This window comes from Protopterus annectens, chromosome 16.part0, assembly GCF_019279795.1.
Source record: "Protopterus annectens isolate FY-2018-M chromosome 16.part0, PAN1.0, whole genome shotgun sequence".
In the NCBI taxonomy this organism is placed as follows: Eukaryota; Metazoa; Chordata; order Ceratodontiformes; family Protopteridae; genus Protopterus; species Protopterus annectens.
Genome location: NC_056750.1, coordinates 619,998,501 through 620,016,016, shown reverse-complemented (window position 1 = coordinate 620,016,016; position 17,516 = coordinate 619,998,501). Strand labels below are relative to the sequence as shown.

At 39.2% G+C, this 17,516-nt stretch overlaps 1 protein-coding gene across 11 annotated transcripts in view; it reads right to left on the bottom strand.

The window, feature by feature from the left end:
• DNM1 (dynamin 1) overlaps positions 1-17,516 on the bottom strand; it is a 1,092,771-nt gene that overhangs the window by 30,218 nt on the left and 1,045,037 nt on the right. The window lies entirely within an intron of this gene.

Sequence of the window (17,516 nt, the reverse complement as noted above, 5' to 3'; positions counted from 1 at the left end):
GTAGGGATATACTCTGTAAAGGCTGAAAAGCCGGGGCGCTAGAGGAGTCTGCATTTTATGCTTTGTATTTGCTGCTAACCAGACTTTATTGCATCCAGTGTGTGCTTATTTTACCTGTTTTGTGGGACTACATTGTGGATCTACTACTGGACTGGACTACAATTTTAATAAAATATAAAGATAATCACTGGCTTCTTTCCTTTTGTGGTGGTGAGCTATTCTGTTTCCAGTTTGTGATGAAGTAAAACATATTCGTTTTTGTAATTCTTCTCTCAATAAGAGTCATAGTTGTTTATTGAATTTACAGAAATAAAACTGGAGCCCACTCCTTCAAAATATTCCTTTATATACCCCTTGAACACATGGTTATGATTTCTGCCTGTGGTCTCAGTTTGTTAAAGAAGCCCATCAGAGTTTCTGTAGCACTTGTTTTTGTAGGATCCTCAATGCAAAGATAGAATAAACACCCTCCAATAAGAAACAACAGAATACATATCTTATAACAGCACTAAACCCAAGGGTCCTCAAAAGAGTCACAAAAGGGTTACTGGTCTTCCACAGTTTAAAACTAGTGTGTTCTACCGTAAATAAACATAGACTTTTCCTCCAAGGATAAACAAAGGGGTGTACTGCTTTTAACAACACTAAGCACAGTGGTCCTCAAAGACTCATAGCAAGGTGCTTCCATAGTTCACTCGTTGTGCATGTATTTCTAAGGAAGAGACAGGCTAGTCCCCCTCTTCTGGCAAATACAGGACTGCATAGCTTACAACAGCATCCCATGAAGCCAAGTTTGGATTTATCATTATAACCTGGCAACAGTACTTCTATCTCTCCCCTCCCTTCTGTTGCTTTCTCTCAGCATCCTTTAGCAATATTTTGCAATAACTACTTCTTGTAACTTACTTTATTTACTATAACCTCCACCCCAAGTTCTTGGCTCACAATCCTTTTAAGTAGTTTTGGTCTTCTACAACCATTTTTTTCTTGTTCATTGACTACAGTATCCCTTCACTGAGCTTTTCTTAACTTTATGCCACCCCCCATTTTGTTGATGTTATCTTACCTAAAATGCTGTTCCCCTTGAGATCTCTTACTTTCTGACTGAGTTCCACTCAGACTAGTAGCACTGTCATGGGTTCTAGCTCACTCTCTTGGCAACACACCACAGGTTATATACACATGGATCCCTAACTTTGCACATATCATTTGACTTCCCTCTAATATCAGTTCCTGCTGCCACTTACCAATTTCATTCACAAAAATGCTTATTTCAATCTTAGTCTCTCTAATAGCAATATTACCCTTCTGCTCATTAGTTTAGCTGCTACAACTTTTTTAACCAATCATTTAATATAATTTAATTTCATTTACTCACACTATATACATATTGTTAGATTATCCCCAAAGCTTGTGGTCCACCCTCCATTGGTAGTTCCAGCTACATCCACTTGATGGAATATTCCACCAATCAGGTAACATACATTACTAATAGCACAATAACTGCAAATACTTAACAAATCAACATTAAATCAACATTTACAGGCTATAATACTAAAATAGTTGCTACTGCATGGATTTTGCCTAGGTATTCTGTTTTCCTTCTACCTCCCAAATAGCATGTAATTTGACTGGCTACATTAATATGTCCATTTATTTGTTGCATTTATCTCTTTGTTCTTGTGACCTGGGATGTAGCTGAAAAAGATTCAAGAAGGGTCAGGATTAACAAATAAAGAATGCCACCCACACAAGACCCAGTAGTGTAACAGGCAAAATTACAACAGCTTACTTGTAAGTACACAGATCCAGATATAACTATTCACTTAATACAATCAAGGACTAATACCATATATTCTAATCACAGCATTACAGTTTTTGGCAAATGAGAGATTATCAGCTAAACAAAGCCCAGCAACATAGCCATGCTTAAACAACAGAATACATTACTAATGTCCTTCCACTTCTAAACCACACTCATATTCTCAGCATCATGGCATTACCTCTTTTCTCCTAAATGCAAGAAACCTCTACAACAGACGATTCAACCTCATCACCTTCCAGCATGTCCACAATCTAAAGCTTAACTAAATTACAGTATCACTTAAACCTAAAATATGTTTCTTACATTTTAATAGAAAAACACAATCATGCTAGAGTGAACAGATCAAGTGAAAGAGTTACAGATGGCATGTTATAGTTATATTTGAATAATATTAAATTCCAAGTCATCTCAACTGCACCTTAATCAATTTAACATAGGCCAGACTGATTACACATAGCCATATAGTCAGGCAAAAATGTATTTATTGTCATAAGTCTGCCAAATCCTGACCTAGTTGGATCATATCTAAATAGCATCATATGCAGCATCTCAGAATGGATGAACTTAATTATTTTGAGATATTTCAGTACAAATCTACTAGCTACAATAACCATACTGAAAAAATACATAGAAATAATATTTAGCATCCATAATCTCACACAACAACTAAATGAATCAACCAGATTTAATTACCTAAGAGGTAATTACTCTTTCCTGGCCCTCATACATATTAGCAAAAAGTACAGTTTTGTACCTACCATAAATGTAGATGTTCGAGGATTCCCTTGCTGCAGTCCTGACAATTGGTATAGTCCGCGTCCCAGTGAATACCAGAGCGGTCATGGCGCCTTAGACTGAGCGTCACGCGTAGGGTACTAATGCGCGCATGACGGCGTCATTTCCTCAGTCTTTTCTTGCCCCAGATGTCAGAAGACCCAAAAAGACAAGTCCCAAAACAACCTGCACCAAAAAACATGTACAAAATATACAGTAATATATACAAAAAATATAAGCATGTAAACTCACCTACACAACCACCCTGAAACACAGAGGGGAAGGAGGAATCCTCGAACATCTACATTTATGGTAGGTACAAAACTGTACTATGTTCTCTTCCCTTGCTGCAGTCCTGACAATTGGGTAGAATCCCAAAGCAGAGGTAAGGGAGGCTGGCAAATTATAAAGTAGCAGGAGCTGACAACATGCCTTGTAAAACAGCTGTGGCAAAACCAGCTCTAGCCTTAGAGTATATAGGCAGGTGATAATGCCTAGAGAAAGTATGCACTGAACTCCAAGTAGCTGCTTCCAGAATATCCTTAGTTGCCACCCCTTAGAAATGCTGTTGAAGTGGCAGTAGCCCTAGTGGAATGAGGCCTAATCCCAGCTGGAACCTCTTTGCCATGATGGGAATAACAAAATGCAATGCAAAAGCCAATCCACCTAGAAATAGTTTGTTTTGACACAGGCTTGCCCTGTGAACTTAAAGCAAAAGAAACAAGTAACTGCTGAGACTGCCTAAAATCTTTAGTCCTGCTCAAATAATAAATTGCCTGTGTACATCTAAAGTATGCAAAATCTTTTCCCCTTTATTTTGAGGATCTGCAAAGGCAAATGAATAGTTTGGTTTAAAACCACACTAGAAACCACCTTAGGCATAAAGGAAGGATTAGTACGTAATGATACCCTGTCCTTATGGAAAATCAAAGGCTCTACTGCCATAAGGGCCTGCAACTCAGACACCCTTCTTGCAGAAGTAATAGCCAACAGAAAAGCAGTCTTCCATGACAAATATTTCAATTCAGCAGTAGCTGCAGGCTCAAAAGGTTGTAGAGTAAGTTTTTCCAACACAAAATTGAGATCCCAAGCAGGAGTAGGAGCTCGGGGTCTTATATTCTTTGCCCCTCTAAGAAACTGCTTGAACAAAGGAAAAACAAAGGTGGGTCACAATCATAGTGAGCTGAAATTGCTGCAGCATGAATCTTTATGGAAGAGAAGACAAACCTTTGTCCAATAACTCAGTAAGATATTGAAGAGCCACACTCAAATTAGGCTCTGAAATCTCCAAATTCTTTGCTGTACACCAAAATAAAAATCTCTTCCATTTTCTAGTACTAGGCCTTCTAGCTTCCATAATCACATTTAAAACTTGTTGAGGAAGCTGAGACCTACCATGTTTCAACACAGAATATGCCAAGCTGTGAGATGAAGAGATTGAAGCTTGACATTGAGCAGATGACCGTCCTTCTGAGATAACAGATGAGGAATCAGAGGTAAAGGCCATGGAGGCTTCTTTACAAGACTCCTTAGAAGTGGGTACCAGTGTTGCCGAGGCCAGTCTGGAGCTATCAAAATCATCCTTGGCCTGTCCTGTCTGACCTTTAGTAACACCTTTGGAAGAAGAGGTAGAGGTGGAAAGGCATAGACATGAAGGTTTTTCCAACTGAAAGACAGAGCATCCACTTTCCAAGCTGTGTGATGAAACCCCTTTGTGCAATACTTTGGCAGCTGGTGGTTTAGTGGAGAAGCGAACAGATCTATGTCTGGAGTTCCCCATGACACTGTCAATTTCTGAAATACATGAAGAACCAGTTTCCACTCGTGGGGATCCATGATTTGTCTGCTTAATACATCTGCTATGGAGTTCTGTTCTACTGGCACAAACGCTGCCGTAAGAGTCAGTTGCAGGCTTAGCAGTCTCCCATAAAATCATTGCTTGCCTGCATAGAGGATAAGAATGTGTTCCCCTTGCTTGTTGATGTACCACATGACAGTTGTGTTGTCTGTCAGAATCAACACCTGCCCTGGAAGAAGTAACTCCTTGAACGCCATCAATGCAAACTGGACTGCTAACATCTCCTTCATGTTGATATGTAGACGCTGTAGTCTGGCAGGCCACTTGTCTTGTATCCACTTTCCATTTAGATGAGCTCCCAAGCAGTGTCCGAGGCATCTGTCGTTAAATCTGACCACAAGAATTCCTTTTGAAGGCAAGGTATTATTTGAATGACAGTGTCCAAATCTTGGCAGTGCTGTGTCCATACATTTTGAGATACCATTGCAGCTTCCTCATATGCAGTTTGGCATTGGGAAGCACCAGAGATGCCATGAACCCTAATGCTTGAAGGACTGTCCTTGCAGTCAGCACGGACTGATGAGATAGTTGATGGAAGTAAAGTGACAGACTCTTTTGTTTGTCCGGTTAAAAAGGCCATCTGGGCTGCTGTATTCAGTCTCACACTTGAGAGGGTACTAGACTGGACTTTATTCACAGAATACCCTAGGCATCTTAGCAGTGCTATGACATATTGTAGATGCTGGAGAAAGTGTTACTTTTCTTGAGCCAGAATCAGGCAGGGATAAATTTGAATGCCTTGATGAAAGAGAAGTAATCTATCACTGCCAGAACCTTTGTGAATACTCTGGGCGCCAGTAGATAAGCCAAAGGGCAATGCAGAGAACTGATAATGAAAATCTCCAGTTCAAACCGCAGATACTTTCTGCAACTTAGCCTTATGGGCACATGAAGGTAAGCTTCCTTGAGATCCAAAGTTACCATCCAGTGATCCTTGCCCAGCAGAGGTAACAGTTGCTGTAACGTCAACATCTTGAACTTGGGAATGTCCAGATAAGTGTTGAGGATAGATAAATCCAAAATTGGTCTCCACGTGTTCCCCTTCTTTGGCACTAGGAACTTTCTGACACAGGGACTGGCTGAATAGCCCCTATCTGGAGTAACTGAGAAACTTGCTTGTGAGCCTCTTTTCTTTGTGGAGGAGGAACATCTGGCATGCCTTTGAAAGGGGCATTGTGTGGAAATAAAATCTGTACCCGTGATGAATGATATCCAGCACCCATCTGTCTTGAGTGATTAAATCCCAATTTTCTTTGAAAAGAGACAATCTTCCTAGTCCACTGGCAGCTGAAAAGGCAGGTCATTGGTTCTACGAAGGACTGACCCCTGCCCTCACCAGAAGTCTGAGCAGGTGAACTGTCTGATCTAGGCCAACCTTGAGCCCTGCCCCTACCACGTCTAGATCTACCCCTAGACTGGGAACCATAAGCAGGATATGTCCACCCCTTAGCAGGCCAATTTCTACTAAATTTTGGAGGCTGCACCTGCAAAAAATCTTTAACAGTCTGCATAGACTTAGCTTTGTCCTCCATTTTCTTTAAAACTGCTTCCACAGGCGGTCCAAACAACACATCAGACTGTAAAGGAGCATCCAAAATCCTGGTCTTAACATGCTCAGCTAAATTCTGATCCTTCAACCATGCATGTCTGCGAAGAACAGAACTAGTAGCAGCCACCAGGAGGCCTGAACAGCATCAAAACCACACTGCAAAGAATGCTTACCCACTTGTTCAGACACATGAACCAAATCCAGCAATTCTTTACACTCAATACCTAAAGCATCCACCTTAGATTTCAATTGTGAAAGGAGATAATTCTGATATTTCAGCATATGAAATTGACAATTCAACGCCCTCATGGCTAGAGTGGAAGAAGTATACTTTCTTACCCCACCTATCCAAAGCCCTTGCCTCTTTATCAGAGGGTACAGGATTTTTAACCACAGAAGCTTTAACACCTTTAGGCCCCTGAGAAACAGTTTCTGGGTCCGCCCTGGGACTCTTAAACAAATACTTATGAGCTTGGGCACCCTATAATACCTATCAGGCTTAACAGGAGCAGGAGGCAAGGAATCAGGGTTCAGAGAAGCCTCTGCAAAAACATCCTCCATCACATTCAACACCGGAGGAATAGCTAAGGGCCTATGCTGGGGCAAAACAAGAATTCCCTAAGCCTTTTTCTGGAGTCAGAGTAATCTTGGCCTTCCCATTTAAAGTGCTCCCTCATGGAGTGAAGAGTCTCTGAAAATGAAAAATCCTCAGGAGGAGAAGCTGAAGGAGTGGAATCATCCACATCAGAATCAGAATAAGTAGGAAACTCTTGCAAGTCTTCCACAGAAGACTCTGAAGCCTGTGAACACTGTTCAAAACTATCAAACTCCTGTTCCACCCTAGGCCTCTTATCAGGTGGGGGCATAGAACCTCTAATCAGAGTAATCAAATCTTCTGCCATTTTAAGCATATGTTTCTTAGGCACAGAGCCGAAATGCTAGGAGAAGCCCTACAGAAGCTGAACTTGGCCTTCCTCTAAAAGAAGCTTTGGCAACAGAAGGAGCCTAACTACCTTGGGAAGAGAGGGAAGAACAGTTACCTGAGAAGCCCCTCAGCCTGGCCTACCTCCTGAGAGGGCACATCCTGTAACAGTAAAGTATCTGCCTGAGACTCCATAGAGACTCCTGGCAAAACCTCTGGCTCCCCTGAGCCTTCTAAAGGACCGACTGCGGTTCCTCACCCTAGACTTCACTGTTTTGTCCTTGCGCTTCTTAGATGAAGCAGGCGAGCATCCGACGGCATAGTATAATTGCAACGCTTCCCAAACACTAACCTAGCACAATCAAGCCTCCTCTTAATAGTAAATCTAGCACAAGAGCGGCAACCAACAACGTCGTGCTCAGGCCCTAAACAAGGTATACACAATGTATGATAATCCCTATATCTGCTTCCCACAAGAAATACAGTTATTCACTTTTTCTGACATCCGGTTAAATACTGAGGCAAGAAAAACCAAAATGTTCCAACGGAGTACTTAGCCAACTCTGTACTCGGTCTGAAACTCCGGTTCGAAAATCTCAGAACGCCAACCTGCACTCGCAAAATTGCTTCTCCCATCGGCAAAAAAAAAGGGGAAATGACGAAATCATGCGCTGATTCCCATTATACCTGACGTCAGTCTAAAGCGCCATGACATGACATCGGCCAGCCTTATACTCTGGTATTCGGGCCGACTGGGACGCGGACTATACCAATTGTCAGGACTGCAGCAAGGGAAGACGAAGAACATCCACAAAATTAATTCTGTCACAGTTACACAAACAACATAAGAGAACCCTCCTCAGTTAACGTTCCAGTGATAAAGCCAAATCTCACCACCATAAAGTCTGAACCACTTAACTCTCAAATAAAGCATGCATTTGAATTCAAACTTACTTTAATCAAATGGACTCCTATACAAATTTGTAAATCCAGTGAAGCACTTGCCATATTTTAAAATATAATGCTGTCTCTCATAAATCCTAACATTCCCAAACCATAAGATATCATAAAGGTGGCAAGTGGTCCTAGTTAAAACCAAAATTAAAATGCTTCATGAAACTAAAATAGTCAAAGTGGTCAGCCTGGAAGCAATACAATTCTACCACACTTGACTCTAAATAGACTTCATTAGTCATTTTGACCCCCATAAGAAATGAATAAAAAAGTATAAAACAGCTTATATAACGTATCAGAAAGTCAGACAACTTGCTAATGTACTCATTTCTGGAGGCAGGTAAACACCCTTTCAGGAAGAGTATCAGCACCCCAAGCTATCAAATTACCGAGAGCTACAAGTTAGGTAAAGAATCTTCAGGCATTTGCATACTCAAAAATAGGTGACTTCTCAGGTTATCTCAGCAGTCAGCACAACTTGCTAAGCCCCTAAAACTACTTATTTAATCAACACCTGTATAACTTTCCTCTTAAATCAGCTTGAAAGAAGGCAATGTCCTTTCCTTGTAAATCAAATGCTGAAGTGTTATAAAGTTGCATTTTATGGCCTTTTTTTCATTTTAAGTATTTTGTGCTCAGACCTAAAAAAAATAACCTAATCTCGCTGCTATGTTCTTACACCTTTGTAATTTAATGATAACTCAACTATCTCACAATAACTAAAATGTTAAAAATGTGCAGAGAACTGTACTAAATCCAGATGCATATTGTTCAGTACAAGTAAAATAAATTGCCAAAGTACCACAAAATTGGCATATCCTACATCCAGTTGTTTCCAAATGGACACTGTCCAAATATTTAAATTCTTTGGCTTATGTGCAGACACTACCTTTACAGTCAAAGCTCACAAAGATAAAAACTCACTATAAAGTGCAAGCGGTAGCATTGTTGCCTCACAGCAAGAGGTTCTCCCATTCGATTCTCGGCTGGAGTGCGGGGAGTGTCTTCTGTGTGGAGTCTGCATGTCCTCCCCACAGTTGGGTGGCTTTCGAAAGACATGTGTAAGGGTGTGCCTTTGTTGAAGGTTGGATGTCGAGCTGGCACCTCGGTGTTCATGAAAATCTGCTGCCAATCATTAGCGGACTGGAGTTCCGCTGTGGCGACCCCTAACCGGGAAAAGCTGAAAGACAAACATAAAGTAAGAACCCAACATTCTGCTTGCAAAATTTCAGTGTTTCTTTGCCAAGAATCCAGAGCAGTTTTTTCTGAAGGAATACTCCTTCCTCGGGTCAAACATATCATGCTTCTATGTACAACTTCTTTAGCCTCAAACTGGACAGCTCTACAAATTTTGATAGATGCATGTTCATAGGTTTGCAGTTAGATAGTAGGCATGCAGTCCAGATGACCGTTGAAGAGCTTAACTCAATTTATACATTGCTATAAAGCACTCTTTGATTGAGTTACTTGCTCATAGTCAGTCAGTAGGAAAAAGGAGACTAAAGGAATCCAAACCTGGACCATAGGGCCCTTAATCCTCTGGGCTACCTACCAAAGTTTTCATTCATGCTGCTGTCACCATTTGAACATCATCTGAACACCAAGCTGCCTTACTGCCCAGATGACAAACTAAAGTGTTAAAACAGAATAGTCTGACCAATTTATTTACAAACTTTAGCATTTCAAATTTTATTCACTTCTACAGATAAGTTACCCTTAAGGAAACCTGCTTAAAGTCATCAAAAGAAGAGTCAGTCAGCTTATCGGTACAATGGACAAATATCTCCATAGGAGATAATGTTTTTTTTTCAGTGCACCTAGCAGCAGTAACTAACTAAAGTTTTGTCCCAGCAGTATGTGGGCAAGGGTTAATTTAGTTATTACAGGACTGTATTGAACATTCATTGTTACTCTAATGGGAATTCAATTAGGAAGTAAAGGCAATGGTTGTTTTATTGTACAACAGTGCAGTAATCAGAACTGCATGTGAGTGCACTAAGCAATTAGGAGGTAGTCTCAGTTCTGATGGTTAGGAAAAATTAAACTGTACAAAGGCTTCAAGACTGAACATTTTAAAAGTACCCACACATTCTGTAACCTGCTGACACCTTACCTTTTGACTACATATGTACTTATTTACGTGGAAGAAGACGGGATGCACAACACTGTATCTATATTTAGCCTGAATCTTGTGGTTCATTGTCATCATGCCATAACCAGAACCATGTGAAATATAAATTGTGCTGTCATTTGTAGTAAGAACACCTGCACGGGACATAATACTGCTGTAAAGTTTCCAGGAAAACCATTCTAGCAACAGGGGTACTACAAAGTCTCCAAGTCAACTTCAATTAGCAGAGACACTGCAGAACCATCAGACAGACTTTTATTTTAGTAGACTCTCTACTTCCTAGCCCTCCCTTCTATGTACAGTTACTGCTGGCAGGAGCAACTTCGGGGCAGAAAACACCCATAATGATTCACAAAAATACTGTATATAGTTGTACATAAGTGAAAACATGCCAAAAAATAACGTTAAAAATTGGTACAACATATGCACTACTACAGTGGTAATTAAGTAAGGAATCTGGTGTCCTGTCAGTACAAATAAAAAAATGGCTGTAACAGAAAACCATCCCTGAGCAAGAAGACAGTGAAAGAAATAATGAATCCAATAATGTATTTCAACCTGCTACTTTCAATGACACGTCCTCTCTCCTTTAATGCAAGAATGACTGGAGTACAATTAATAATACTCGTATAGTAGTATTATTAATACTGACTAGAGTGAAGGTGCATGTCAGACTATGACAATGACAACAGCAGGTTGGAACTAAACATTTGATGCCCTGCCAATAGAAATAAAAAAAGAAATAAAAAATAACACATATTCTTAATATTTAAAGATAACAGCAGTTGCTGATTTTGAAATCCTCTACCTGACCATAAAGAAAATGAAATAATATTGGCCTCAGTAATGCATTTCAACCTACTGCTGTCACTGACATACTACATCACCCCAGTAGTAATAGTGATTGTCACTGACACACTACATTACCACAGAAGTAATAGTTATTACAGCAGTATTATTAATAGTGATTATTGAGAATGTTGTATCATATAATGGCAGTAGTAGTGTGGAACCTTGAGTTTTATTTATTTTTTTGCAGTTATTTTTATTTCTCTTGGCAGGACACAAAGTTCTTTAGATCTCAAACATTGTCCTTGACTTATCTACAAGGTCTACTTACGCATGAGTGCATTCAGCAGTCTGTGACAAGGTGAACTTACAGTACTTTGAAACTATGACTTGTGTGCTACAGCATTCTGTCCAAAGTGTATACGTAAGATTTAACTTCAGGAGCAGAAAGCATTAGCAAGTTGGTGCTGGAAAGAAACATGGCAGTACTAAGTGATGATAAAGTCCAATGTCACTGAGAACTTTCTTTGAGCTCTACATGGTTTTAATCTGCCACTTAATTCATAGAGTTGTTGCAATTGTAATGGGGTATGGTCAGCAGGGCAGGAGCACAGAAGAGAGTTACAGAAGTTTAATGAAAGCAGTAAGAATCATTTCAAATGGATGGCAGGCTAAGACTTGCTATATACTTGAGGTGGGTGGTGAAAGACAGTAGCTGTCTCCCATATATCAGAAGTACCCATGACCTTGTAGATTGCTAATTACAAGGATAACCCAAACTTCATGAGTTTTGAGTTTGGTATGAGTTCATTGTAGACTATTCATCAGCTCTGTTACTCTGAGACACGCTTCCATATGATATCTGTAGACCTACAGCAGGATAAAAATCTGCTTCCTGATAGGAAAGGGATTTCTGCTTTTCTGCTTGGGAATCACTGTAGTAACTCTAACAAATGGAAACACTTGGCCCCTGGATAAAATCAGTGAGAGATCAGATAGCAGTATGTTTATGGTAAATTGTCCCTTTTGTTCCATTTTTGCTAGCAAGTCATCCCATCTTCCAGCTTCTTTCTAGCTAAATACATATGTATTTCCTCCAAGAAAGACCACAGAATGTGCCTGAGTCTATTCAGAAAGAAAAAAGCCAACAGAAAATGTGACTAGTGCAATACTGTGACATTTGCATACTTCCACTTTACTTCGTCCATCGAGATAATAAAATAAAAAAAAATCAATAAATAAGCTTGTTATCCAGGATGGAATACTGATCCACATAGACCCATTTCAGGCTCAGCCTGGGAACACTGCCTGGTTAAACTTCTTGCTCAGGATTACACAGGACTGCTGCAGGGTAGGGGTATATTAGCCATAGTCTTAAGTCTCTGTGTCAAACTGCCAGACTAACATCAGTTCCCGTCCCTCTTTTTTAGCATACTGTTGGTGTGCTCTCAAACAGTAGACTCATTTGGAAGTATTAAAAGCATGCTACTGCATTCCAGGGATGATAAACCCAAGACTGCATGTCACCAGGATAACATTAGTAGTGACTGTACAACAGTATCCCTATTTCTTACCTCAGAAAAACATAGCTGTTTTTTGGGATGATTCATCCGCTTGCCTATAAAGAGATGTCTTTTACTTTTAAATTATTTCTGAATATGTTGCTGTAAAACAGGTTGGTTGGAAATAAAAGTCCTTTGTTATTCAGCTGACAGAAGACAGCCATGAAGGAGTTATGTTCCAATGTACAGTGAACAAAAATACATTTTCATGTGATTATCAGCTGCAGAGAAGCAACGGTTGTTTCAGTACCAGCCGAGCGGGTACCTCCACCAATTCCTCATTAACCTTGAGGAATATCTTGCTCCTTTTAGTCCTACAATGAAAAGCACTTTTCCTCTTTTAATTCTATGTTGTATGCCACACATCACACGGTACCAGTATGCAGTTGCACTGGCAATTTCTGAACTTTAACTAATCTGTCCAACAACCATCGTGATGTTTTATTAGGTCTATGATAGTTTTGATATCTTCTACACTGCAAAAGACGTGTGCATGTACCTTCTGGCCGATAGTTCTAACCTCCCTAAGTGGACTGCATAGTACTCCGTGATGAAAAAGACAGGTCCTGTGTTACAAGCTTATGAAGTGCATTTCCCAGAACTTTAAAATAATGTAATATCTCCCCTTGACAAGATGTTCCATAGCATATGCATACATGGATGTAATAAAAGACAACGTACAAAGCTGAACAGAATCTACATAGCTTATACATATAGGTGATATAACATAGACAACACACGCAGCTGAAAAAGGCAGGAGCAAGAAAACTATGACTGTATGAGTTTTCCACAAGAAGAACAGTAATGGCTTGAGGCCTTATTCTACATACACCCATTTCACATGTACTAATGCAACAAATCTCACTAATGCATGGGGTCATATGATATTCTAAGCAATAACTGCAGAGGACGGCAGGTTGGGCAAACAGAGACTACAAGAATGTGAAATCATAACTGGAGCTGCCTCTCTATACTGCGCCTAGCAAACAGCCACAAAACAAGGCATATAGGACTGATTTGCATTCAAAGCTCAATCAAAGCTCATCAAGAATAAAGAAATTTGAGGAAGTATATTAAGACAGACACAGTTCTACCTTGGTTATGATACAGGAAATTAGTAGTAAACATGTTCCACTTCACTGACTGAAAGTTTTAGTAAGAATGTCTTACTAGAGTGATGCCCTTCTGACTTTTAAACTTATAACTGACCATTCCACAAACGATCAGATGTACTATTACGTGTGTTTTCCCATTCCTTTGTTCAAGGACAAGATGATACAAACACTAATTAAGCACACAAATGGTGGTATCACCACATGGACACACTTCATTTTTCAGGTATTTGCTTTCAGAGGCAGTTTTTCAATGACACTCTGTATCCAGAGAGGCCACTGGTATGACTGTAACACATTTTGTAATGCATGGTACAGCAAAGCACTTTATGTCAAAGTCTTAGATTTATTTATACTATCCTTATTGAAGTTGTACAGCCAAGCAGGCTGCTATATTCTGACAAAAGTGACCATAGTATTATTGTGTTTTGCACTATTTTATCCCAGCATGATACACTTCATATGTTAACTGGCTTGGTGACTTTTCTGCCAGTCCTACTAAAATGTACAATACTGTGCTTGAGACAAAATGGATGCGGGAGTTAAAATACATAGTTAAGGCAGATACCAGGATTGAACTTTTTCTTCAGCATGCAGAAAATTAAATATGTATTAGAAATAATAACATCAAATGAAAACATTTGAAAATATTATTGTCTAACTCTTGCCCACTTGAAGACCAGTGAAGTAAAACCCATTGTGTGTAATGGGCATGACTGAAGAACTTGGCCATCACAGTTTACTGCCAGCACATGCAAAATGCAGGGAAAAGGCAAGATTAAGATTCAGACTGTACTGCATAGAATGGCTATGCAAGCAGTACAATACTGCAAACAAATAGCTAATGCACACTGCATATACAAATGTGACATGTAGCATGGATAACAGCACTAACACAGTTCACAGGCAGCTATACTGTGTTTGCAAGCTGCATGTTACTGAGATCCCATAGATTAGCTGAGCTACCAGTGTTGCAGATGTACCACTTCAGTGGAATCAGTAATTAGATACAAGTGTTTGCTCAATACTCAAAGCTTTATTAAGTTTCAAAATATCTCTACAGCCTGTTATTAACAGTGGCATCCAAATGATAAATTCATCTTTCAGTTAAAATGACCTCTGTTTTTTATATACATTTATGGGTGTGATTCCGAACATCTGCTACAAACTGTGAAGTTATGCTACTACTGTACAATTCAGAAATATTGGTACACACTGTGAAAGCTTGGTATACAATGTGCAAGTCTGGTACTGGCATCAGATTCAAAATACTTATTACAAAGCTTGTAAGTCTGGCACAAGCTAAGTAAGTCTGGTACAGGGGTCAGAATCAGAAAGTTTGGTATGCGCTGTTAACTGCACAGCCTTAGTATAGCTGTATTATTTATGTCTACTGTCAGTTTAAGACCTGCTTTCTTCTCTTATACCTTACACATTTGTCTTTTATTTCTTTGTAACCATCCAGGACCAGCAATTACATCTTTGCTTCCCTGTACCAACTGACACATGCGTGCTAACTCTATCGTTAACACTGTCCCTGCTCCTAACCCATATTCTACACATTACGTTATTACAAACTCTTTCTCTAACAATACCACTACACAAGACAATACATTCATAAAATCTACACACACAGAAAAGAGCACACAAACTACATTTTTATTTTGAGAAAGTAAGTGGCCTGAGGGACTCAGGCCTTTTTTTCAACCACTACCGACCTGCATAAATATAATATAACAAAGACATGTTACAGGAGAGAGGAGTGTGTATTCAGGATGGGCATACAAGTAATTCTAATAAAGGGATACATCTTTATGTAAAGATGTTAATACCTTTATCCAGAAGTTAGGTACAGTGTCTGGGTCTGGGATTTTTTAGTTACAGGTCTTTTTTTAGTTTTGTCTCAATTTCTCTGCCTGTTACTGCATCCGATTTCATATATTCTTCATTAGAGCTCCTTATCATTTCTTTTAATTCTTCTATCCATCCGGCATGTTTGTTATGTTCAATAGGGTCTTCATAAAAACTTCTCCAAAATGTGCCTATTTCATCTCTTTTTGGTGGTGTTTCTGTTACTTTTGCTTTGTTTCCTATTTCTTTATAAAACCTTTCTGAGGCATCAATTAATTGCTTATTTTGTACTCTTCCTATATATTTATCTGCAAACATATTTTTTCTGCTTGTACTGACATATTTAGTTTACTATTCGAAAAAGTGTATGATAAATCCTGAACCGTTTGATACTGAACATTGATTTTTACTACATCTATCTTTCTGTGGATTTTTGATCATCTGTTCCCTTTTTTGTATTATTCTAACAGTGACACTTCTTGTCTTAATTGCTTTATAGTTTTCTCTATTTGTAGCTTCCTCTCTGGCATCCTCCTTGTTTCCTTCCTTACCCTTATTACTCTATGTTTTTGTGAGAACAATTTATCCATTATTAGTTTAGCTGCACAGTATTATATCCTATTTATTTTTGTTATATCAGTTGAATTTCTTTTAATATTTCAGATTACTGTGTCCACCTGTTTTGCCAGTCGTCTAATATTCTGGGTCTTATTTACTTTCTATACTCTATTTCTTTCATCTGCCTTAATATGTCTATCCAGCTCTATGAAGTCAAGCATGTCTTCCCTTAGATCCTTTTCTTCTGGTCTGAGATCAGCTTCTCTATCACTGTTTCCTGGGCTGAGATCAGCTTCTCTATCACTGTTTCCTGGGAGTTTTCTTTAGAAAGTTCCAGAATATATTCCTGTGGCATATCCTTTTCAGTTGCATCTTGATTCATCTGATGCTCCTCCATATTCAGAACAAATGTCTTTTTTGTTAGCCCACCTCTGTCCATGATACATGCTATATGTTCTGTCTTTCGGCTTTTCCCAGTTAGGGGTCACCACAGCGGAACTCCGATCTGCTAATGATTGGCAGTAGATTTTTACGTGCCAAGTTGCCGGCCCTGACGCACAACCTTCAACGAAGGTACGCCCATTCACGCATGTCTCCACACAGAAGACGCTCTAGCTGAGAATTGAACGGGACAACATCTTATTGTGAGGTGACAACGCTACCGCAGCACCACCACCACCGCAGTATCCATGATACATGCTATATAAAATATAATGTTATATATATCTATATATATCTATGTTGTCTTGGTGAGAGTTTGTTAAAACAGGATCCACTATGTGAAGGTACTCTCCAAGACTTGAGGATGGATTCACTTCCAGCAATACTACTCTTCCTTTCTTGCTGATTTTGTCATATCTCCATTTGAACCCCTACAATTGTCCACTTTATCAGCTCCATGCCTCTTTGTCCTTTTTTATGTTTTTTGTGGACTTCTACTTCCTTCTACCACAGACAGGTCTTCTTCTGCTATTAAGTAAATGTAATGTAACAACAAATACTGTTTTTCCAAGTGTTATATGATAATATGGAATGTTATGAAGCCCAAAGGACAGAAAATAAACACTTAATATAAATATGTAAGTAGCTATCTGGAGCTTGACCACAGATTTTTTTGGTTTTTGATGTTAACTCTTTCCTTGAAAAGACAAATTTTCTTGAAATTACTATTATCATTAGAGATGGCCATTTTGACACACAGATACACAGGAAGAACGTCCAAGCTACTTGGTACATTCACTTTAATAGTATGCACCCCAAATGTATACACTATAGTTTTGTCCGAAGTCAGTTATTGACAGCCAGCAGACTAAACACTTCAAGCGATAACTTCTTTTAGGAAATGGAGAGTACGCCCATAGATTTTCAAATTAAGGGCTATAATCCTGAACTAATAACAAATAACAGTGATTTTTGTCATTTGTAAATGTGAAAGCTTGGGAGCACCCCACTTCTCCAATGTTAAGGATAATACTAGAACTAATGAAGAAAATAGAAATTATTCTGTGGGAGATCTCGCTAAGTGCAACAGGCATACTAATCTGATTAGAAAAATAATTCAGAGCAATTAGATTAACCAGCACTTGGTGTTAAACCACATTTAGTCAATGATAAACCCCATTTTATATACA